Raw genomic sequence first — 24,230 nt, forward strand, 5'->3', positions numbered from 1 at the left:
CCCCTGAGGTGGCTCCTGTTCCACCGGCCGGTGCCCCTGACCCAGGATGGCCCCCGAGAGTCTGGGGGGATTTTAGGAGCGCTTTTTTAAGGGCTTTGGAGGGTTTTGATTGAAGTTGAGGGGCTATTAGTGGGGTTTTGGAGAGAACTATTGTGTTTCAGGAGGTTATGTGATTTTGGGAGTTTTGTGGATTTGGGGAGTTTTGGATTTTGGGGGATTTTATTGGGGCTTGGTGGGGTTGGTTTTTGAGGAGGTTTAGTGAAATTTTGGCGAGTTTTTTTGAGTTTTGCTGTGTTTCACTGGGATTTGGTGGTGTTCTCTGGGGTTTTGGAGGATCTTATTGTAATTTCTTGAGGAATTTGGGATTTTTAGTGGAATTTGTGGGGGATTTGGGGGTCTGGGGCCTTTGGGGTTGTCCCAGGGTTTGCGGAAGGGCTGAGAGGCATCAAAATCTCCTTAAAAGCCGCTAAAGGCCCAATAAAACTCATGAAATCTGAAATACATCTCACAAAATTCCATTAGAACACCCTAGAATCCTGATAAAAGCCCACAAAATCTTTTGAAATCCCAATAACGCCCAAAATCTCAATGAAAGCCTGCAAATCCCCCCAAAAATGTCCCAAAAACCATAAAAATCCCACAAAATTCCCCCCAAGACCTGAAGAAATCGTGACAACACCCAAAAAACCCCACAAAACCCCAAAAAGCCTACCAAAATTAAAAAAAAAAACCCAAATCCCCAATGAATCCCAATAAAAGCCCCCACAATTCCAGTGAAATGCCTCAAAATGTCCTAGAAATCCCAATAAAACCCCCAGAATTTCTGAGAATCCCAAAAATCCCGCAACAAAATCTCAGTAAAACCTTCCAAAATACAAAAAAAACCTAAAAAAATTTCAATAAACCCCCAAACACCCCCAGAACAACACCCCCCCAAAGCGCCAATAAAACCCCCAAAATCCAACCTCCCCCCCAAAATCCACAAAGCCCCCAACATTTCCCACCTTGTCCCAGCATGTCTGCAGTCATTCCCAGGCGCTGCCAGGGGCCCCAGGAAGGTGTCAGTTCTCCCAGTGTGATCCCCCAGTCATGCCCAGAATATCCCAGCTGCCTCCAGCATGCATCCAGTCCTGCCCAGTTCCTCCAGTTTGCTTGCAGCATGATCCCAGTTTCTCTCAGGTGCTCCCAGTAGCCCAAAGTGTGATCCCAGTCGCTCCCTTTCAACCCCAATATGATCCCAGTAAGCTCCAGTTAGATCCCAGTCACATGCCAGCCCTCCCAGTGTGCTCCCAGTATAATCCCAGTTGCTCCCAGTCAGGCCCAGTATGGGGGATGATGTGCAGGGTGTGTTCCCAGTCGCTCTCAGATTCTCCCAGTATTAGTCCAGTCCCTCCCAGTGTGATCCAGAGATGAGCCCAGTGTGCTCCCAGTCCCTGCCAGTATGAACCAGTTGTGCTCCACATGGTTCCAGTGGCTCTCTTTCACCCTCCCTTTGGTTCCAGTCACTCCCAGTTCCTTCCAGTGTATGCCAGTTCCCTCCAGCATGTTGCCAGTCCCTCCCATTATTCCCCAGTATGATCCCATTTGCTGCCAAGCACTCCCAGTCAGCCTGAGTGCAGTGGCACTCACTGCCAGGATGATCCCAGTCACCTCCAGCGTGATCCCAGTTGATCCCAGTAGAAGCCCAGTTTTTTCCAGTGACCACCAGCATGTTCCCAGTCACTCCCTGTTGCTCCCAGGTGGGTTTTTTGGGGGATGTTTGGAGAATGAAGAAGTGCGAGGCTGAGCGGAAAAGGCCCCTCGGGGGGACATCGGGGGGTGGCGGTGGCGGCTGGCGGCAGAGGCAGCCTGGAGGAGCAGAGCCCTGTGTCCCCCAGGAGCCCAAAGTGGGGAGCCCAGAGAGGGGGGAGCGCCGCCATGGGCGGGAGCCTGCAGAGGCTGGAGAGGGGCAGGGGGGACTCCTTGGAGCCCCTGCAGCCCGGAGCAGAGCATGAGGGGAGAAGGGAGCCCAAAAGGGAGCCCGAAAAGCCCCGGCAGCCCTGAATGGGGAGTGAAGAGGGGGCAGCTTTTGGGATTGCTGGGACTGCCAGCAGGCTGGGGAGGGCGGGCACCGAGGAGAAGGGGGACCCCCAATGCAAGCGTGACCCCAGCAGCTGGGACAGGGGGAACCCTGAACAGCAGAGGGGAGGGAGCAGGGACAGGGATTTCCTGGGCAGGGTTTTCCAGTGCTGAATCTTGGTGTTTGGGAGGTTTTTCTGGAGGTCAGATGGCCGGTGAATTGTAGAGATGGACGTGGGCAGAGGGACCTTCAAACCCAACATGCTCGTCCCTTGTTTTCCCCAAACCAGGATTTCCCATTGTCACTTCTTGTGAGGTAGTGAGGAAGAGGAAGATGCCCTGGGACACAGAGTCAGGTGAGGAGGAAGTCAGTGCCCCTTTCCCCCTTTCTCCTGCTCCATCTCCCAGCCCAGCACAGCAGAACCTCGTGGCAGAGGCCGTTTTGAGCGGCTCCACGGCGCAGGAACCCAACGGGGAGGAAAAGCCCCGGAGATGCCGCACGAGGAGGGGCTGCAAACGCAGATGGCGGGGATCTGAGGGGGAAAGAGCCAGCCTGGGCCGGGAAGGCGGCCGGAGATGGAGCCAGAGCTCGGAGCTGGTGGTCCATGAGGAGGTTCCTGATGGGGAGAAGCCCCACAAGTGCTTGGAGTGTGGGAAGAGCTTCAGGTGGAACTGCCAACTGATCAGGCACCAGAGAACCCACACTGGGGAACGGCCCTACGAGTGTGATCAGTGCAGGAAGAGGTTTCAGAGCAGCTCCCATCTCCTCGTGCACCAGCGCACGCACACAGAGGAGAGGCCCTTCCGCTGCCCCGACTGCGGGCAGGGCTTCAGGCGAAACTCCCATCTTGTCAGACACTGGCACATCCACCCTGGGGAGAGGCCCCACGAGTGTGAGGAATGTGGGAAGAGCTTCAGGCACAGCTCCACCCTGATCAGCCACCAGAGGACCCACACTGGGGAACGGCCCTACGAGTGTGGGGAGTGTGGGACGAGCTTCAGCCAGTATTCCAGCCTGATTGTCCACCAAAAGATCCACTCTGTGGAGAGGCCCTACGAGTGTTCCAAGTGTGGGAAGGGGTTCCAGATCCGATCCCATCTCTTCCAGCACTATCAGATTCACACAGAGGAGAGGCCCTTCTGCTGCCCCGACTGCGGGAAGGGATTCAGGCACAACTCCACCCTCGTCACCCACCGGCGCATCCACACTGGGGAGAGGCCCTACGAGTGTGGGGAGTGTGGGAAGAGCTTCTCCAGCAGCTCTCACTTGACCCGACACCAACGGAGGCACCGGTGAGGGAAGCCCTGCGAGTGCCCCGAGTGCGGGAAGAGCTTAGTGCGCTGCTCCAGCTCCATCCCCCACTGCAGGAGCCACGCTGGGCACAGCCCTGGTGACCCACATTCCCTGTGATCCATGATGGGAACACACCTGGCTGCTTGTCCTTTTGGTTTGGCCTTAATTTTCCTCTGATTCATCTTGAAAAATGCCAATCGCTTGTTCTAAAATTTTTAAATTTTAGTAATAATAAAATAGTTATGAAAATACTAATAATAATTAGAGCTATAAGAACTTGGACAATTAGAGTTGGGATAATAAAGGACCATAAAAAGCGTGGAATTACAGACGTCTTGGTGTGTTTTGCACTCTGCCACACAAAAGCACACCTCGCTAAGAAAGGATTAACCCTTAAAAGCAATAGCCTGTTGCATATTCATATATCTCATGATCACATGATTCAAAAATTCTTTTTAAACAAAGGGTGTTTTCTGGTTATTGTCAACTTCACCCCTCATTTTGTCCATCAATATTTTGGCTCCTCGAAGTCTGTTTTTTTCCTATAGGGAGGCAATAATTATTCTCTTGGGATTTTGGTGTCTTGTTGCTGTTATTTCAGTGCAAAGAATTTCTAGATTATCTTATCCATTCCTTGATCTAGTTAGAAAAAGTATCTTACATTGCAGTTTCTATTTTAATATTGTGTTATAGCCTAAAACTATATTTACCACACTACGTAAAAAGGATTAATACAGTACTACAAATTAATACAACATAACTTTCCAAGACATCACATACAGTATTCGTTTTAATATTTGCAAAGAGTCCGTCATATAATATGCATTTTTCACAATCCTCCCTCTTTCTTTTTATAAATCATTTGGCTTGAGCAATATTCCTTGTTTTCTAGCCTTCATTATTCGCTCATTTTTTTCACAAATCAATCTCGCTTCTTTGAAGGGGTCTTCTGAATTTCTTTGTTTCTTTAACACCATAATCCTTTGTGCTGTTTTAGATGTAGTCGTCTTTTGGTCCATGGGCATGGTCACTACTTGCAGGCCTTGAACTGCACTGGTGATGAGCCAAATGAAACAGCATCAAGCAAGGAAGAAATATTAGAGCAGCTATAGCTCATAAAAGGAAGAAGCCTAACTTCTTCTGAATCATGATTTTAAAGGGTCAAGATTTTAGTTGAGTGTTTGAACCAGTTCATAATGAAGTTAGATACACCAACACTAGGTTAATGATTATTAGATGCTTAACCTAAAGCTAATTGTTATACTATGAGCTCATTTGTAGAAGGAAGTGGAGCAAGCGAACCATTATAGGAACATACTGAAACCAGTAGAACAATGCCCAGCACCTGGACTCTGTGTCAATCCATCATGAAGCCAGGATGCCAGAGGGTCACAGAGACCTGATGAAGACATTCCTGACTTCAGCCCTTAAGACCACTGACCCAATTGGAGACCACCGACCCAATTCCAGAGAAGAATTGCGCAGGCGTGAAGGACTAATGACCTCATTTTAATACAGAGCAGGGAGGGGAGGTGCTGGGTTTTGCATATGTATTATTTTGGGAAATAAATAGAAGGCAAAAATCCTTGTACAACACTGTCACACATTTCAAGAACAACTGCCCCGTGCTGCCTGCCAGCATAATAAACACCACTTTCTAACTTGGACTAGTTAGAGTCTTTGTGCATGATTTTCAGTTTTAATGATTCACCATGATGCCCCAGAGTGTCACAATGTTATCCTTGGTTTCATTGGACCCTTCATCCCATGGAGACCCACAGTGTTCACTGTAGCCCCCTTGATTCCATGAGGCCCTGCCATGCCGTAATGGCCCCTTGGTTCCAGTGGGTCCTAAATGTCAGAAGAGTTTCCACTGTTCCCTGAGCCCCCCCAAAATCACTGTGGTCCCCTTGGGTCCACAGGGCCCCACAGTGTAACAATGGACTCTTGGTTCCATGAGGTTCCTCAGTCACAATGGTCTCCTTGGATCCACAGTGTCACCATGATCTCTTTGTTCAAGGAGGTTCCGTAGTAAAACACGGTCACCTTGGTTCCGTGAGCTTCTGCAGTGTCACAATGGACCCATGGTTCCACGAGGCCTTGCTGTGTCAGAACGGCCCCTTGGTTCCGAGAGGTTTCTCAGGATCACAATGATCTCCTTGGATCCGCAGTGTCACAACGGGCCATTGGTTCAATGTGGCCCCAGTGTGCCAAAATGGATTTTGGTTCCATGAGGTTCTGCCATGTCAGAATGGACCCTGTGTTCCATGAGTGTGCACAGTGTTGCAGCTGACTCTTTGGTTCCATGAGGCCCTGCCATCACCAAATCTCCGAAATATCAGAATAAGGCTCCTTAACACTAATTTGCTCTTTAAGAGGGGATCATTTATTCAGGCCTGAGGTTTAGTGAGGGATAACTCCTAACCTTATGTGGACATGTAATTCTACCAGTGTGTGCTTATATAGAGTTGCTAAATGTGTATTACAATTTACCCATGTCCATAAAACCCACCCCAAGTTCCCAGTTTCAGTCCTTCTTTTTTCTCTGCATTCTTTGGCCAGATGTCCTCTTCTCTTCCAACCATCCTTGCTGGGAAAGCAGCCCCTGCATGCCTTGTTCCTGTGCTAAAAGTTCACAGGCATGGTAAAAATTAAATTAGCCCTTTTGGTATCAAGGCCAAGGCTTTGTGTGGCAGGCAGAGGCAGGCAGGAGGCAGAGCTGTCAGCAAAGGAAGGGGCCAGCCAGGTGGGGCAGCGGGGGATGAGGAGCCTGCAGGGACAGAGGCCAGGGCAGGGACACCGTAGGACAGCCTGGGCTGCACAGGGCACAGGGATGGGCAGCAGCTGCAAGGCCCTGACAGAGCCACCTTGGGCAGCACTTTGGCCGTGGCTGCTGGCCCTGGGCCTGAGCCAGGAGGGGACAAGTGACCCTGGCAGGCCTGGGGCCTCATGGCCTCCTTGTCCCTGCTCAGCAGCCTGGCAGGGGCCGCCCCATGGTCCTGCCCTTGGCATTGCACATTCCCACATCCCAGAGCCCATCCCGGGAAGAGCCCTGAGCGAGGAGGGAGGGACAGGATCTGCCTTGCCAGGGGCTGGGGCTCAGGCCTTGGCCCTTTGCATTCCTGAAACACATCCAGGTTTGCTCAGCACCAGAGACTGAGCTTGCCTTGCTTGTCCCCAGCTGTCATCGCTGCCTCCAGTGTTCTGCTCTCCCTGGAACCTGGGGACACTCTCTCAGTCCTGTCCCTCACAGGATCTATTTAAAGTACAAGAACCTTCAGTATTTCAATGTCACTTTGAGCTCTTGAGAAGTTCTTTGAGCACACTCTGAGAGACTGAGTCTGATGCAAAGAGCAGCAAAGCCCCAGAGGGTGATTAAAGTCCTGGTGCTGTGTCTGTGCTGCTGAGCTGGGCCGGGCTCCTGGCCCAGAGGCAGCTGCTGGCAAGGGCAGCGCTGCAGAGAGACAGCTCTGGCCAGGAGCAGCTCCTGGGCACAGCCCAGCAGGGCTGGGGCACTGCCAGGGCAGCTCAGGGACACCAGCAGGGCACAGGAAGAGCTGACAGGGCTCAGCACTGGCAGGGGCTGGGGGATGTCCCAGAGGGGGCTGTGTCACAGCAGCACCTCTGTGGCTGTGTCAAGGAGGCACAGAGCAGCTGTGATGTCAGAAAGGGGCTGTGTGACATCACTGAGTGGGCTGTGTGACATCAGTGAGGGGGTTGAGACATCACAGAGCTATCTGTGACATCATAGAAGGTGGTTGTGTGACATCAGAATGAGGGTTGTGACATAGAGTGTGACATCACAGATCAGCTGTGTGATGTCACAGAGAATGCTGTGACATCACAGGGTGACTGTGACATCACAAAGCTGCTCTGTGACATCACATAGCAGGCTGCGTGACATCACAGGTGGCTGTATGAAATCACAGGTAGCCTGTGACATCACTGGTGGATGTGTGACATCACAGTGTCTGTGTGACATCACAGTGCCTGTGTGACATCACAGGATGTTATGTGACATCACTGGGGCTGTGTGACATCACAGGGGCTGTGTTGTGTCACTGGGGAGGTCACTCTGCCCCAGCCCCCCTCACAGCTCCCCCAGAGCAGTCCAAGGCTGCTCGTGCACAGCGGGGTCCCCTGTCCCCCCGGGTCCCCCCGCCCCCGGCGCCGCAGCCTCCCCCAGAGGATGTTCCACGAGATCGACCCCAGAGCCTGACACGGGGACGGGGGGCTGGGGCTGTGGGGGTGGGACAGGGGCACAGGGACCCCCCAGCAGTGTCTGTGTGTCCCCCAGGGCCAGAGCCTGGGCCAGGGCTCCTTCACCCTGTTATTGATACATATTAGAATATTGTCTTTGCTCAAATAATAAAATGGATTTTATATGTGTGGTGCTAAAGTAACTTTGTTCTAAAGACATAGTTTATATTTCTGTTGTTAATTAAGCTTAGCGAAATGGCTGGTTGTGTTAAAATGCCTGCTTGGATGGGATAACATCCAATGAACACAGGATGAGGACACCTGTACAGATCTGCCAACTGTCAGCACTCAGCGTCTGAAGGCAGAGTGGAGCAAGGCCCAAAAACTGGAGGTGATAAGAATGGACTGAAACCACAGCCAAGGAATCTGCATGCTCTAAAAAAGCAGATGCAAGGAGGAGCCATGCCAAACAGTTCTTGGAACATGTAAACTAGTTTGGGGGAAAGTTTGCTGTGCATGAGGGTGTATGAATATGCAACAGGCTGATGTAAGGGAAAAGGTATTTAAGGGGTATCCCCAAAGGTAACAGGGTGCTCTTGGCTGAGTGGTGTAGTATGAGAGCAGAACATGCTCTTCTCAAAGAGGTTTCCAATCCAAAGTTACACCAACTGATTTGTGCATTAACATGCTTAATCTCCCACAGAAAGCAACCTTACCATATCATGCACGTGAGGTCACACACCAACCTCCCAGGTATCATCACAGGAGGGAACAGGGAATTACATGCATTGGCCATGGCAATAGAGACTGCTAATGTCCCTGAGATCTTTGCCCAGGCTTGCCAGCACATTCATCAAAATGTGCCTGCCCTTATCAGAATGTTCAAGCTCTCAAAAGATCAAGCAAAAGCTCTTGTTGCCACATGTCTGAACTGCCAAAACTACCAGATACCATCTATGGGGACAGGAGTCAATCCCTGAGGCCTGAAGAGCTGCCAGCTGTGCCAGACAGATGTGACCCACTTCCCACTTTTTCGGAGATCAAAATACGTGTACGTATCGGTCGATACGTTTTCAGGAGCAGTATTTGCACCAGCTCATCCAGGAGAGACCACACAGCACACCCTTAAACATTTCCTCCTTGCCTTCGCTACCCTGGGAGCACCAAAGGAGATCAAGACTGATAATGGACCTGCCTATACCTCTTGTAAGTTAGAGTTCTTCAGTGAGTGGGGAATAGAACACAAGAAAGGCATACCTGCAAATCCCAAAGGACAATCCATCGTAGAAAGGACACATCAAACCCTCAAAAGAGTCCTCAATCAGCAACAAAGAGAAACAAAAATCAAATCTCCAGTGGAAAGACTTTGCAAGGCTCTCTACATCATCAGCTTCCTAAATTGTACAACAGAGCCTGACCCCCCAATACTTCACCACTTTGCAAATACCACCCAAGCAAAGTTCACTGAGAAACCACCTGTGCTGGGGAAGGACCCAGAAACACATCAAATTTCTGGGCCTTTCCAATTGATTACCTGGGGAAGAGGGGATGCCTGTGTTCTACTACCATCTTCTCCTGGATGGCACCCAGGAAAAAACATAAAACCATACCTAGGCACTGCAAAAGCCACTCCCACAAACACTGACAAGAATTCCCCTGAGTCAAACACAAGACCTCCTCAAAACCAGACCAGTTCTGCCTGGAGACGAAGACGTTGCCAAATGTCCACATACAGAAGAAAAGACCATCCCATCACGGGACAGCAGACAAAACAGAAAGCTGAACAACATCCTGCTGTAACATGTTTACTGCCAGACACAGCCTGAACACAAAATTGTTCTCTGAATTATATGTTATTATCCCTTTATATGCTAAAAAGCCCTATTATTCCCCTTTCTCAACTCTTACCAAAAACTCCTAACTTTATACCCACTCCCCCATCCTTAGTTTAAGGAAAAATTAAAAAAAAAAAATAAAAGAAAGAAAAAAAAAAAAAGGGGAGGGGAAGGAACCGAGGAAAGGAACAAAGGAGAAAACCCTAACCCTCCCCTCCCACCATCAAGATAACAAATTTTGCTTATATTCCCTATCAGAAGCCCCATTCCTGTCCAGAGATGAAAAATGTCTCCGTTGGTGCTGTCCTCACTGCTGCCTGGATGTTCCTCACGTACCGTGTGCCATTGGCTGGATCAGCCCACAGCCTGGCCACAATGTCTGGGTAACCTCAGCAAGGACATTAAAACAGGATAACATGTGCTTATCCATGGGAAGCATGGATAACCCACTTCCCACCTGTCTGGTAGGAATTCCCTTCACAGCCGATGCCTGGCCCGTCTATAACTCAGAGCTCCTCCTCACCACAGGTAAGAGACCCAACCTGGTGGGCACCTGGGACCAGTGGACAAAAATGCTGCCCAGTGCTCTCGAGGAACCCCAAGAATTGGACCTGATGGGGTCCTCCAAGGCAACATACTGTGTCAAATTTACTTTAGACATCCAAAAAATAATTGGCCAGAAACTGACCAGACCAAAATCAGATACGGGAAAGACACATCACCAATTAACAAAGCTTATAACCCTCCTGATTGGTGTAATTACAATGCTCGTGTGATCTCTGTATCCTCTCTTCACCTCAAAATACTACCCAAGGGAACATTTCTCATCTGTGGTGACCGAGTATGGGCTGGGATCCCCTCATGGCTACGGGGAGGTCCCTGTACCCTTGGAAAACTTTCTACCCTCACATCAAATATAACCTTGCTACATAACTGAAAAAAAGAAAGTGAATGAAAATGCCACAAAAGATCCTACACAGGATTTGATGAAAATTGCAATCCCAAATTATACGATTGGAACAAACCAAAAAGGATTGCTGTCTCCCTATTCCTACCATGGGTAGCTGCAGCTAAAGCCCTTGGTGAAATGAATCACCCTGTGTGCTGGCTCAGTAAGCAAGCCAGCGCTACATCGGCTGCCCTGAGGGATCTTTGAAAGGAAGAAGAAACCACAAGACATGCACCACTCCAAAATCGAGCAGCAATTGACTTCCTGCTGCTTGCCCATGGACACGGCTGCCAAGACTTGGAAGGGATGTGCTGCTTCAATCTCTCTTCACATTGGGAATCCATCCACGCAAACATCCATAAACTGAAGGAACTGGTGAAGAACTGAAAAGTAGAAAACAGCCCAGACTGGGTCAATGACATTTTTGGTCAATGGGGATGTACAGGATGGGTTGCATCTTTGGTTAAGGGAATGTTGTGGATTTTCCTTGTAATTGTCATTGTATTAGCTATGTTCTCATGCCTTTTCCATTGGTTTAAAAGAACTATAGGGAATGCCTTTTTTCTAAATACAGAAAGTGGAGTTGTGGCAGGCCCAGGGCCTGCAATGCCTCCCTGGTGTTCAGCAGCCTAAGACAGGAAATGCCTGGTCATGATGACTGGACCTAAGGATCCCCTCTTCCACCCTCGGACCCTTGCTTATCTCTCTAAGCCCACAGGTCACTTTTGCCTCAACCCTTACTATTGGATTGTTTCTAAAACTCCTGTACCCTATATAAAGCCCTACTTCTGCCCTGTTCAGCAGAAGAGCTGTCCCTGAGACCTTGTCAGAAGACATCAATAAAGACATCTCTGTGGAACCTCACACAGCCTTCTCCTCTCTCTTCCTGCGTCTGCCAAAGGCACTCAGCAAGCCAAGAGCTGAAATCACAAATGGGCTGAGAATCACTAAAGAGCTGATCTCACTAAAGAGCTGAGCTTGCTAAGACTGCCTGCAGCTCTGGGGCCTGCCTGAGGGGCCCGGACAGGTCGTGCTGAATTGGACTTCTCTGTCTTGGGCACCCACGGCAGACGGGGCCGGGGAGACCCCGAAACGCCGGAGTCGCCTCAGGGACAAGGTGGGCATCGGGCACAGCTGGGACTCCATGGTCTCACACAGCTTTCCCAGCCTGAATGATTCCATGAGTCTGGGATTCTATGAAGGCATGAGTCAAAACAGATTTGAACTCCAAATCTACCATACACAAATATTACAAAGGTCAAAATTTACGTGAAAGAAATTAAAGATGATTCTTTAAGATTGAAAGAATCGTATGTCAATGTTGCATATAGGTAAAGCCCTATAAGAGAAGAGCCTTGTTACCCTTGTAAAATGATGGCTCAGGCCTGCTACTTGGGCTAAGTACAGCTAACAGCTAGCCTGACAAGTTCCTGTGAGAAAGGAATTTGCACCTGTGAGAGGAAAGACTTCTACCCACATCTTCTATGCAGGAGACAAGAATGGAAACATCATTAGAGAGGAAAGGTTTTGACTGACACCTAGATGAGCAACTACTAACCAATGAACTGAGTTGCACTAAGTTACTAACCAATTAAAATGAAACACAATGCCTTCAGGAAACCATATAAATATGAGCTGTGAAGAATAAAGATGGGCTGTTGTGCATGAAGAAATAGGTGTCTTGTCTGTCTCTACAGCGACATGTAAAGACAGCATTGCATGAACTGCCCTTAGGTTTAACATCTTCAGTGAAAAGTTAAACTGGGCCTCTCTATTAAGAAAGGGTTATTGGTTCAAATGTCCTTGTCCTTGAAGAAAATTCAAAAGCCTTTACAGATTCATTATTGCTTATGTAAATACAAACACCTTCATGTAAACATGTGGAAATATATTCTGATTGAATATATTCAATTATCGTTATTGACAGACCAATGGAAGAGAAAAAATAATCAGATTTTGTAGGCTGACTTCTTCCCTCTAATACCTGGCCTTTCTGGCTGAGATGCCAGACTCATGAGCACACTGCTTAATTCTTTTTCAGTTCAAGATGAGGCAGAGTTGCAAGAAAAGCTGTGCCTCCAATGAGGCCTGGCCTTGTACACATCTAGTAAAAGTGGTATTTCTGAGTTTGAAGTTTCTCAAAAGACAGATCTTGGCCTTGGAAATGCAACTCTCAGTCAGTGACCTTGTTGGCAGAAGGTGCAATAAAATGCAGCTTGTGCCTCTTCTGTGTTTATCTTTTGTGTGCGGGTTGTAGGGTTTGTTGTGTGTTGCTGCTTTTCCCCTGCTCTTTCCCCGCAGTGTTTGGGGAGCAGAGGTGCAGCGGCCCCGGGAGGGCTGTGGCAGCCGAGCCGGGCCAGCCCCGGCGGGCTGGATTCACGGCCGCAGGGCCCTGCTGGGAGATGGAAAATGGGATGATTGGCTCTGGCAATTAAGGGATGAATATTGTGTGAATATTGAGAGAAGCTTTATTGGTGTACAGTTATGTTATTACAGTTTAGATGTCCTCTGTTCTCCCCATAGTTTCCCTGTGGGCAGCGCCTTCCCTCTCCCCTGTGGGCGGCACAGGCCCCGCTCCGGCCCAGAGCTGTGTTTGTGTGCCTTGAAAACGTGGTGCTCTAGGGTTTTTAAAAGTTTATTTTAGTTTCTGACTAAATTCTGATTGTTTTATGTAGTTTTACAGTTACTGGAGAGGTTGAAAAGCGGTAAATGCAGCGCCTTATTACCTATCAAATTTTAACATGGTCTGATCTCTATAACAAGAATGCTAACACATTTGCCATATAAAATGATGCCAGATACTGTCACTAAAAGCTGTTGGGTTGTTCAGCAATATGCTAAATTGCACATTATTATATTTATTTCCCAGTAACCCTGCACTTTGAAAAGTCTTACTGAATTTCTCTTTCCATGGAATTTGCAGTTACCATGGGTTTTACTCATAACTGATTTACTTCTAATTCTAATATGCTTGTTACAACTTTAATGCCTCCAGCAGACCATCATGCTGTTATTTCACTTACAGCTTGTTCACCTTTAAGTTGTCTTTTTGTGTTAATAACCTTAGACTGAGTTACATCATGTCATATCTATAACTTTTAAGAATGTTCATTTGAATTCTGTTAAATTAAGGCCAAATATTGTAACGCTCAGTTACCTTCTTGAATAAGGCTAAGTTTTACTAAGTAAATTTTGGTAGATTTTATAAATGTTAAGTTTCAGTTTTACTTAGTTTGAACAATGATCTATTCCAGCTTTTTATGGATCCAGTTATGTTCGGTATTAATAGTGATTAACTTTGAGTTCTCTTGAGAGTGCTTTTTGTTCTAGGAAGGTGATAATGAAATTATGTTTATTAATTTGAAATCCTTTTAGGGCTGGGTTTTATTGAGTTCATCTTGTTAAGCTCTATTGATGTTGAAAAGAATTTATATCAGGTTTGAGTGTTATTTAATCTGAGATATCATAAATTTTATGAGTGAGCTGTTCAGTGTTTCCTTTGTTGCATTTTTTGTGTCATAAATACATTGGTTTTATAGCCAGCTTTTCATATGCTTTACCATCTTTTGGTGTAATTATCTACAAGACACGTGTCATTTCAGGATCCCTCCTTTGTTCTCTAGCTGCTCATGTATCTCTTAGACCAGACTACTCCTCTAGCTGGGCTCTGCACTGGGGCTCCATGCTTTGACCCAGTGCTGCCTCATGATTTTTAAGTATTTTTCAGAGTTCCAGGAAATGATATCTCAGCTCTGTCAGAAGCCTCCTCTAAACGGATGGTATTGTGACATCTACTCTAAGCAATCAGATGCAGTCCCAATTGTTATTACAGAACCACTCCAACAGTTTACTGTGTTTAAGGCATCTCCATGCTGAGGAAATTCTGGAGGAGACAGCTATTGGATGGTTCATCAGTCTTTCACCCCTAGACCTTTACTCCTAAGTGCTATTCTTAGGAGCCTTGTTTAAAATTACATTTAGGGAATTCTCTCCCACTTAGAGCTTGGGTGGTGGCCAGGCCTTAACTCTACCTGGAGAGGAATTAGCCAACAGACCCAGATGTTTTCTGCATCAAAACTAGATTTGAGTTGCTTTGACTTTGCAATTTGAGCATCTGTACATGACAGTAGAACTATTTTTAAAGGGAGCTTAGGAATTATGATCGGGAAATAATTATCCAAGTCCCCACTGAATCGAGGTTTGTCAGCTGTTTGCAGACTCTGGGGTGATGGTACATTATTTCAGAGATTTCTATTTATTTCATTCCACCTATGTTGTTAGTTTTGTCTGCTATTAGGAATATTCCTGATCGTTGTATCCAAATTATTCCTAATTGCTCTAAGTTTCTTGTCCACTACATGTATTATTTTACTATGATATTTTTTCATACTCATAAAAGACATGCATGTCATTCTTAAAAAACAAAAAAGAGGAATGAACGCCTTAAGAACATTCAAATAATGCAATATGTACATGAGAAATTTGGACGACTAATAATTTTGAATCATGCAATATTTACATTAGAAACTTGGAAAAAAGATCATCCCATCTAAATCCCAGTGGAGTGTCCCACAGGGAAGCCTAACTGATTCATTAACTTCAGGAGAAGAGATGCCTGTGTTTTATCACCAACAGCTCAAAGCAGTCACCTGTTCATTCCATCAGATACTGATCAGCTCTGAAGAAATGAGGCCCAGTGGAAAGAGAAATAACCTCATCCCCTTGCAGCCTTTGTGGCCAGAACAGGAACAGGAGTAGGACCGCCAAGACACAGCTGTGCCTGGAAACTGACAGAGGCAATTGGCCAACAAAAGCCTCATGGCATCATCATGGGACAGTGCTCCTCCCAACCTTCTTCAGTTCTTCCCTGTTCCAGCTCCAGGAGGACATTCAGAGATGTCCAAGATCAACATTTCCAGCTAATGGACCTTCTCCTACTTCTCAGCTAATTGGAAACAATGGTCATTTCTTTCCAGTTCCCTAAGAGACATTGGACATTATTCTTTTGTTTGCTCATGCTGCAAAACCCTGTGTCAATGACTTGACAGAACTGGGTAAGTTTTGTTGATTGTAATTGGTCTTTTATGTATCTTATCCCACATCTAACAGATAACCAGTGATAACCTTCATGAGATCATACCCTCCCAAGAGTGAGCTGTTTCAACATCAGAACATAGGAGCCTTTTTTAAATGAAGAAAAAGGGGAGATGTCATAGACAGGTAGAATAATGATAAAAGAAAGGCCTTATGAAACCAGGCCTTGTTCTGCTATATTAACAGCTGGCCTGTCATCTCTTCTAAGGGCAGCTAAGCAGTCACAAGTTCCCATGTGAAGTTATTTTGAGAATGAGACTTGGTGAACAATCTGATCTGAGGGTGAAAAACAAATGCACCTGCAAGAACAAGGGATTTGTCCCATGAGAATCAATGAAGAGAATAGGTAACAATACAAACAATACAACAGAGAGATTTGATGCACAAGTAAAATATATTTTATTATCCAACAGAATAATTGGCATAACTAATAATAAGAAATCTATTAACTAACTAAAGTGGCACATTAGGTTTGTCAAACTGTATAAAATAAGTTGTGTGAATAAAATAAAGAGTTCTTCTCCAGCTCAGCTGGGTTCTTTGGGATTTTGGTTCCTCCCTTCTTTCAGGCTTTGGCTTCCCCCTTCTTTGGGGCTTTGGGTTCCTTCTTCTTTGGGGCTTTGGTCTCTCTCTTCTCTGGCACTTTGGCTTCCCCCTTCTTTGGGGCTTTGGGTTCCTTCTGTTTTGGTGCCTTGGTTTCCTTCTCTGGGATTTTGATTTCCTTCCTCTCTGGGCATTTGGTTTCCTTCTTTTCTGGAGCTTTGCTTCTCTTCTCTGGAGATTTGGTTTCCTTCTTTAGGATTTTCAATTCCTTCCTCTCTGGTGCTTTGCTTTCCTTCTTCTCCAGGAATTTGGATTCCCTCTTATCTGGAGGTTTGTATTTCTTTTCTGGGAGTTTGTTTTCAATCTTCACTGGAGCTTTGGTTTCCTTCTTCTCTGGGAATTTGGATTCCCTCTTTTCTGGAGGTTTGTATTTCTTTTCTGGGAGTTTGTTTTCAATCTTCTCTGGAGCTTTGGTTTCCTTCTTCTCTGGGAATTTAGTTTCCTTCTTCTCTAATAATGCTTTGGTGTCCTTCTTCTCTGGGGCCTTGCTTTCCTTCCTCTCTGGGAATTTAGTTTCCTTCTTTTCTGGATGTTTGTTTTTCTTTTCTGGGAGTTTGGTTTCTATCTTGTCTGGGGCTTTGGTTTCCATCCGATCTGGGATTTTGGTGTCCTTCTTCTCTGGGGCCTTGCTTTCCTTCTTCTCTGGGGGTTTGGTTTTCCCCTTCTCTGCTTTTGGAGGTTCCTTCCCCACAGAGACACCCTTCTTTTCTTTCTTCTGCTTCTCTTTCTCCCTCTGCCTCTCTTCCTCCGCCAAGGCTTTTGTCTCCTCCTCAAGCTTTGGAGCCGGCCGCTTCAGCTCCCTTCTGCAGACAAAACAGAAAACATGGCTGAGAGTCAGCACCAGAACCTTGGGCTCACTCGTCCTGGCTGGCCCTGCACTTCATTCCTTGACCCTGAGGCCACGCAGCAGCGCCAGACCATTTCCGTGAATTCTCCTCAACCCACAGAGGTTGGGAACATCCCAAGGGAGGGCAGTGGTGGAAGGGCACCTCCAGGACCAGCCAAGCCTGAGCCTTGCCATCAGAAGGGCTTGACTGTGCAAGCTGCCTCTCCAGGCACAGCCAGACACCTCCAGCCCACTGCCAAAGGCTGATCCACCAGCTCTCTGCGCTGTGCCTGAAAACGCCCTTTGTCTCTTGACTTCCCAGTTTCAAGCAGAGCACAGACTGCCAACGTCTGCTGATCTCTCCTGCAATTCTTACTCAGCTCATTCAGCCCCCTTCTCCCTGGGCAGAGCTGAAGCAGGATTTCAATGAGTTCGGATTTCAGCTGAGGCTTAGAAGCAATTCACATTGATCAGGATGTCAGTTAGACAGGCAGACCATAGGTTAATGATGATTAGATGCTTCAGCCAGAGCTGATTGTTGTATTGTTTACCATGATGAGCTTCTTGATAGAAGGAAGTGGAGTAAGTGAACTGTTAGAAGAACATCTTGAAACCAGTAGAACAATGGTTAGCACCTGGGCTTTATGTCAATCAATCACTAAGCAGGGGACCTTGGATGGTGCCAGAGGGTCACAGAGACCTGATGAAGACATTCCTGACTTCATCTCTTGAGACCACTGACCCAACTGGAGACCACCGACCCAATTCCAGAGAAGAATTGCACAGGTGTGAAGGACTAATGACCTCATTTTAATACAGAGCGGGGAGGGAAGGTGCTGGGGTTGTGCACATGTATTGTGTGTAAGATCCTGGGAAATAAAGAGAGGGCAAAGAACCTTGTACAGCATAGTCACGCCTTGTAGGGACGACTCTGGTGCCGCCCACCGGGGTTAATAAACATACCACTTTCTAACTTCAATGAGTTAGAGAGTCTCTGTCTGTGAGCCTCGGTTTAACAACTCACAGCCTGATCCTAAATGAGAATAATCCCATCAGTCAGAAAGCAAAGGCTGCAGGAACTGCTCTCCTGCAAGACAGGCTCTTGTCAGCCAGATTTCCTGCTGGAAGCCAGCTGTGACCAAGCCAGCTGCTGCTGTCTGCCATGGAAACCATCTGAAGCAGCCTCGTCCCTCTCCTCCCCATGAAACCAACTTCAGCCTGGCCTGAAGGAAGTCCTGATGCACAGGCTTGCTTTAAGCAGCCTCCACTCCCAGCTCACACTTTGCCTGTGTGTCCTGAGCTGGGCTGCCCTGCTGGAGCAGAGCTTCTCCTGTGCTTGCCCACTGCTGCAGCTGAAGGGGAGCCCCAAGGACAGGAGCTTTTATGGCTGCTGCCCCACCATCAGGAGAACCCTGGCAGATCAGCACTGCAAGGACTTCATCTGTGGCAGCACCAGCACCCAAACCAAGGTTTGGTCTGTGCCCCACGCCTGCCCACACCACAATGCCACTGTTTTGGTGAAGAAGGGAGATGCTGAAGAAGATGTGACTCAACACCATGGAGCTAAAGACACCTCTAGAGGCAGTGCCAAGGCAGGGCCAGAGCCCAGCTCCCTGCAGGCAGCATCTGAGCCAGGAGGGCTCACCACTAAACTAGAGAAGAAGATGCTCTGTCCCAACAGAAGAAGGTGCTTCCTCTCTTGGGAGCCAGGGAGCTAAGAGTGGCCATCCCTGTGCTGCTTCTGGCCTTTGCTATGCAGCACCTCTGAGCTCAGAGTCCTTGGAGCAGGGAAGCCCTGCAGGGACAGTAAGCCATGGAGAGCAGGAACCCATGGAAGGCTTACTCACCTCTCCCTGAGAGGTGCCCCAGAGCCACAGTTGATCTCCTGGGGGCTCGGGGAGCAGCTGACACGTGAGGCCTCCCCGGGCACCAGCACCTCGGAGCTGGGGCCTCCCTCCACGTGGCACAGCGCCGTGGCACTGGAGATGCTGTTGAGGTGGCCAGAGGAGGGCAAGGAGACCTGCTGGCTCTCTCCTGGCTGCAGCACACCTGACACTGGCAGGATACTGGAAGCCTGCATGGAAGACAGGAGAGATGGAGGTGTTGAGCATGGAAATGGATGCAGAAGAGCAGCTTGGAGCAAAGTGCAGCTGCAGCCAGAGGGGCCTATTCCCCAAACACTGCCAGAATCACCCTGATCTCATCCTGCATCCATGCCACTGACCAGTGCAGGGACCATGGGGAAAATCTCCTCCCATCCTCACGGGTCAATGCATTCATGAGTACATGACATGAAAGTGAACTGGGATGTCTCCTGGCACTAGAAATTCTCTCTGATGCACAACTTGCCTTGAAAAAGTTTCAAAACTTACTGCTTTTAGAAAAGGAGGAGACTCAGAGTGAGAGCTCTTGGAGCTGAGCAAAGGACTCCCAGCCCAGCTCATCTGACTCCTGAGGCTCTTCCCTTCTCTCTCTGATTTAAATGCTGCTCCCTCAAGGTGCTACAGCAAAAGCTCCTGCAAAACCTTCCTCTGGACCACCTGAGGAGTTGCAGGGGGAGCAGTGCCCTCCATAGGTGCTGCACAGCGTCCTTGGGCAGCCCCACAACGTGTCCTGCACGGCCTCTCCAACACCCAGCTGCTCCAGCAGCACTTTGTGCTGGGCCTGCAGGGATGGGAGGCCCCTCTGTGGCCAATGCTCAGGGCCACCAGTGGCACTGGCAGCTCCAGCCCTGCTTGCCACACTGACAGTGTGCAAGGGAGACAGATTCCCTCTTCCCTTCTCCGCTCCCAGGGCAGTGTGCGGTGCGTCCACGCAGCACCTGAATCCCTCCAGGCCTGCTGGGAGGTGAGGGCTTGCAGGAGCTTGTGGTGGCACCTGAAAAACAAGCCATTCCCTATGCCTGCAGGAAGAGACAGCCACTTTGCCAAGTCCCAGTTTGTAAGACAGCTTCAGGGCCAGCAGTGCAAGAGCAGCTCTCGGGTGACAGCAGAGACCTGCAAACAGGGAGTCTGGCTGGGCTGGGAAGAGGGCACATGGAGATCAGGACTCATCCCAGCTTGCTCTGCCAAGGAAGCTGCAGCTCTTCCCATCATGATGCAGATGAAAGCCTCATCTTGCATTGGGAAGGCAACAAGGCAAAAAATGCCACACTCAGCACAGGCCTGTAGGATCTGAGTGAGCTTCTCCAAGGAAAACTCTCCTATTTCTCCCTCCCACTCCCCCATGTCCAGCCACTGGCCCTGCTGCCCAGCCACTGTCAGGGCACAGGACAGCAGGGCAGCAAAAAGGGAGCTCAGCAGGAGCATGACTTGCTGGTGGCAGGCTGGGGAGGCAGCACAAGCAGTAGGTGTACAAGAAAATCTACCTCTGCTCCTGAAGACTGGGTCAAATCCTGCTCTTCAGTCAGGGCTGTGGCTGCCTCCTGCTTTCCAGCCTTGAAGTGCCTCCATCGAGACGCTGGGCAATGCAAACATGTTCTCATCTCCTTTGGTGGATGGGGAGTGAATTGAGGTGGGTGAAGCTCATCTCTGGAAAAGAAGATAACTGTGAACAGGGACCTGCAGTGGGAGGGAGGGACACCTGCACCAGCAGCTCCTGCTCAGGATGCAGCCCCTGGCTGGCTGCTGGCACCTTGAACTGAGAAATGCTTTGATCCAGCCCTTCCCAATCCAGGCTGGAGCAGGTCTGCTCTAAAGGCAGCCCAGGGATGACACTGAGCTGCTGCAGCAGCTGCAACTGCTTGCACTGAGGAACTGCAGAGGACAGGGATGAACACCCTGTGGGCATGCAGAAAGCACAGTGGGAGAGGAAAAGACAGAGAAGGCAAGCAAAAAGGGCAGATTTGAGACATCCAGGGGCAGACCCAGGCAGTGACAGCCAGCACAGCCCCCCCAGGGCCCAACAGCAGAAACTCTGTAGCTCCACCAGGTATTTATCAGGAATGTTTCCCTGACACTGCTGGGGGCTTGGCTGACATTTTCCAACACTCCCAGGGGACTCAGGTGGCATTCCCCATGCATCCAGACATACATACATGGGCTGTAGTGCTGGGATCCTGCCAGACTCCATCAGCCTTGGGCTTGGAGAGGTTTCTGCCAGCCGTCCAGAGCTCCATAACTGTTTTCTCTGTCCCAGGAAGCAGGCAAGAAACATTTTTAAAAAAACCCAAAGCAAACCACAACAGGGAAACCTAAAAATCCTTCAACAGCTCAACCCTGCTCTAGTTATTTCTTTAGGGACAGCTACCACTCTCCAGCTGAAATGCTGGGCTTTTGGAGAAAAAAGAAAATGATAATTACATGTTCACCTCCAAATTTAAAAGGATCAAGGTAAGAGAACCTTTCAAACTACAAAGGATTGGCCCAAAAGTAAAAGCCATGCAAGAAATCTCTAGTTCAGAAAAGGCTGACAGTTAAACAACTGGTTCCTCTGGTGGGGAGAAGCCCTCCTCTTTAAGGTAAGCAGTCTGAGAGTTGAAAGCAACTGTTCTGTCAAACCTCAGGCTCCCTGGCACAGCCTGCCTTGCCTGTCCTTCCTCTTCACTGATTTACATGCAGTGCCACAATGGCCCAGGTTCAGATGTTTGGTGCCATTCAGGGAATTTGGCATTGTCATTTCCTTATGTTTTAATGTAAGTTTCAATCCTTGCAACCACTCTTCAAATGCCAGCTTTCCTTTCGTTGACAGAAAGCTCAAGGTTCCCAGAAGTCTTCTGACATCCCCTTTTGTGCTCAGAGAGATGCCATTTCCAAACAGATGTTTCCAAAGTTAACAGCATTTTCAAGAGTAATGCACTAAAGTGGCCCTGGATTCCAGCTCAGACCAACGACATTCTGTGCCAGACACTGAGATTACCACCCGTGAGGCACGAGCTGTTTGTGCCACCCATCCCTCCTGGCCTTCTCCACAGCAGCCTGTGCCTGTTTTCCCCGGCAGAATCCCTGTGCCCTTTGCAGCCTGCCAGGAGCAGCTGCACAGAGGCACACATCTCCCCTGCACTCACCAGTGGGTTTCTCTCATCCCCGAACACGCCGATGAGAACATTGGTGCGATGCGTGCCCAGCGCCTGCACTTCCACCAGCACTGGGATCTCTGCAGTGCTGTGAGGCTGGACAATCCCACAGGGCTTGGGGCTGGAGTACAGCACAGCAGCGTCCTCCCTGCGTTTCTGCAAGAGACACAATGAAATGCAACTTCAGAGGCACCTCTGAAGGAACTTTACACTCCCTAACATCCACCGCAACAGCAACTGACACACGTGTTTAAAAATGCCCAGGACAAAGGTAAAAGGCACAAACAAGATGCAAGAATTGTAGGCTTAGCATTCCCAGGGCATCCTGCAAGGAGGCTGCCAGCACAGGCACTGGTGTCTGTGGATGCAGCAGCTTTCACAACCCTCTAAGATCTCCCACAAGAAAACACCCTGAAGACTAGAACATCAACTGTTCCCTCAGCAGGTTAAACTGCATCCTCAAGTTTACATTCGGGTAGGATCCTGTTCTCAGCAGATCTTTAAGACTGAATAGAAACCAGCAAGGTCATGTCCAAATCCTTTTTTCCCCTAATAAGCTCCTCAATAATATTTGAGAGGGGGAGGTGGATGGGATGCCAAACCTGTTCAATAAGCCCGTAGCAGCCAGGCAGGTGGCTGGGATTCCTAATCAGGAACTTCTTCTCATATGGCACCTTCAGGAGGCACTCATCATATTGCAGCACATGGGGGGACACTTGCAGCTTTGGAACGAGACATCTGGCCAAAGAGATGAGCCCAGGGGAATTAGAGATACTGAGAGAATGGAGAACATTTACCCCCAAAGATTGTGAAATGGAGCATAACACATTGGTCACTGTCAAATGGACATTGAACAGCCCTGCAGTGATCAATTGCCTTCTACGTCTTCCCACTCCAACAGGTCTTGTCAAGGAGGGGCAAACCCTGAGAGGCAGCACCCAGAGGCTGCCAAGTGCCCCAGGCAGAGCACTTTGTCCCACAGCTGCCTCAGCCCCTCCTTTCCCCAGGAAGGCTTGCAAGGACTCCTGTAACACTCCCAGTGATCCATGAACTCTAGGGGAGCCTTCCCAACAAGGAACAGAGCTCACTAATGCTCAAGGAACACACAACTCCAGTGTCCCAGGAAAAATGACTCCCTTCTCTGCCATGGTGCTGTTGCCCTGCCTAGGAACTCAGCTGCTAGCCCCAGCCTTGGAGGGCACGAGACACCAGCTGCCCTCCAGAGTGGCTGATCAGCCCCTCCCAGGCCCTACAGCTCCCTGGCTCCTTCCCTCCACAGCTCCAGGCACTGGCTGTCCCCAGCCCCACCTGCTTGACAAAATGCCAGCCCAGGCACTGCCTGGATGGCTCTGCCTGGGAGAGGGAACAGCCCCAGGGAACTGCATCCCTCCTGGCAGCCCACTGACACCCACAGCAGCACAGCAGGATGGAATTCTGCTGCAGCAACAACCACTTTTGCTCTCAACCCTGAGAACATTCAAGCTCAGAGTGGGAAGCAGAGGGAAGGAGAAAATCTAGAGCTGAGCTGCCACACCAAGGGCTGCTTTCCCCTCCTGAGACCTTGCCCTCAGCACTCTTGCTGGCAGCCACTTCCCCCCTGCCACGTGCCCTCATGAACAGAACCAGAGCCTGGCTCTCAGCAGGCTGCTTGCTGTGTCCCAAACCAATGCACGGTGCTCGCACCCAGCACAACTCCACCTCTTGCAGCAAGAAGGAGAGGAGGCCCTGGGGAAATTTGTTCCACCTCAAGCACCAAAAGCCAGGCCAAGAAATGATCTCATTCCTGGTGCCTTCAGAAAAGGGCCCAGGACCCTGCTGGGCTGGGAGCAGGGCTGCTTTTCACCACAGGCTGCTGTCCAAGCTCTGCTCTTCTCATGCCCAGCTGGCACAACATGAGCTCATGAACCAGCACTTCTCCTTGGCAGCTGCAGCCAGCAAAGCCTGGGCAAGGCAGGGGCTGGGGGAGGCCAGGGAAGGGCTGGTACCTGGCTGTGATGACCAATGATGCCACTGCCTTGCCAAAACCCTCCAGATCCACCAGCATTTTCCTATAGAACTCCATCACCGAGTTGGAACACAGGGTCACCTGGTGGAAGAGAAGAACAGGAAATTCTTCCTTACAAAAGCTCATTATCCACATGTGATATCCTCCAGTCCTTGAGGGAAGATTTTGTCTTAATTCTGCTGCTGCTCCATGTGTAGAGCACAGTCTCAAAGGAACAAAAGCCTTCTGGCAATAGCAGATGTGTTAAACACACCTTGCTATCAGGGCATAGCTCAGCTACATTAAAATATTAGACTAAAGCTCTATGAACCACTGTATTCAAATTAAGGCCCCAATTTCTCATCTGACTACA

The 24,230-nt window shown here is 48.9% G+C and overlaps 2 long non-coding RNA genes across 2 annotated transcripts; one reads left to right on the forward strand and one right to left on the reverse strand.

Moving 5' to 3' along the window:
• Positions 1-2,031: 2,031 nt before the first annotated feature.
• On the forward strand, positions 2,032-5,001 carry LOC135292720 (uncharacterized). The gene is made up of 2 exons (XR_010354901.1): positions 2,032-2,414; positions 3,167-5,001. It is a non-coding gene; the product is annotated as an uncharacterized LOC135292720 (long non-coding RNA).
• A 13,875-nt stretch (positions 5,002-18,876) lies between these two features.
• LOC135292752 (uncharacterized) lies at positions 18,877-21,871 on the reverse strand. Its single transcript, XR_010354918.1, has 3 exons — positions 20,896-21,871; positions 20,227-20,389; positions 18,877-18,933 (listed from the first exon to the last, which is right to left on the reverse strand). It is a non-coding gene; the product is annotated as an uncharacterized LOC135292752 (long non-coding RNA).
• Between the last annotated feature and the right edge of the window lie 2,359 nt (positions 21,872-24,230).

This window comes from Passer domesticus, unplaced genomic scaffold (genome assembly GCF_036417665.1).
Source record: "Passer domesticus isolate bPasDom1 unplaced genomic scaffold, bPasDom1.hap1 HAP1_SCAFFOLD_44, whole genome shotgun sequence".
Taxonomy (NCBI): Eukaryota; Metazoa; Chordata; class Aves; order Passeriformes; family Passeridae; genus Passer; species Passer domesticus.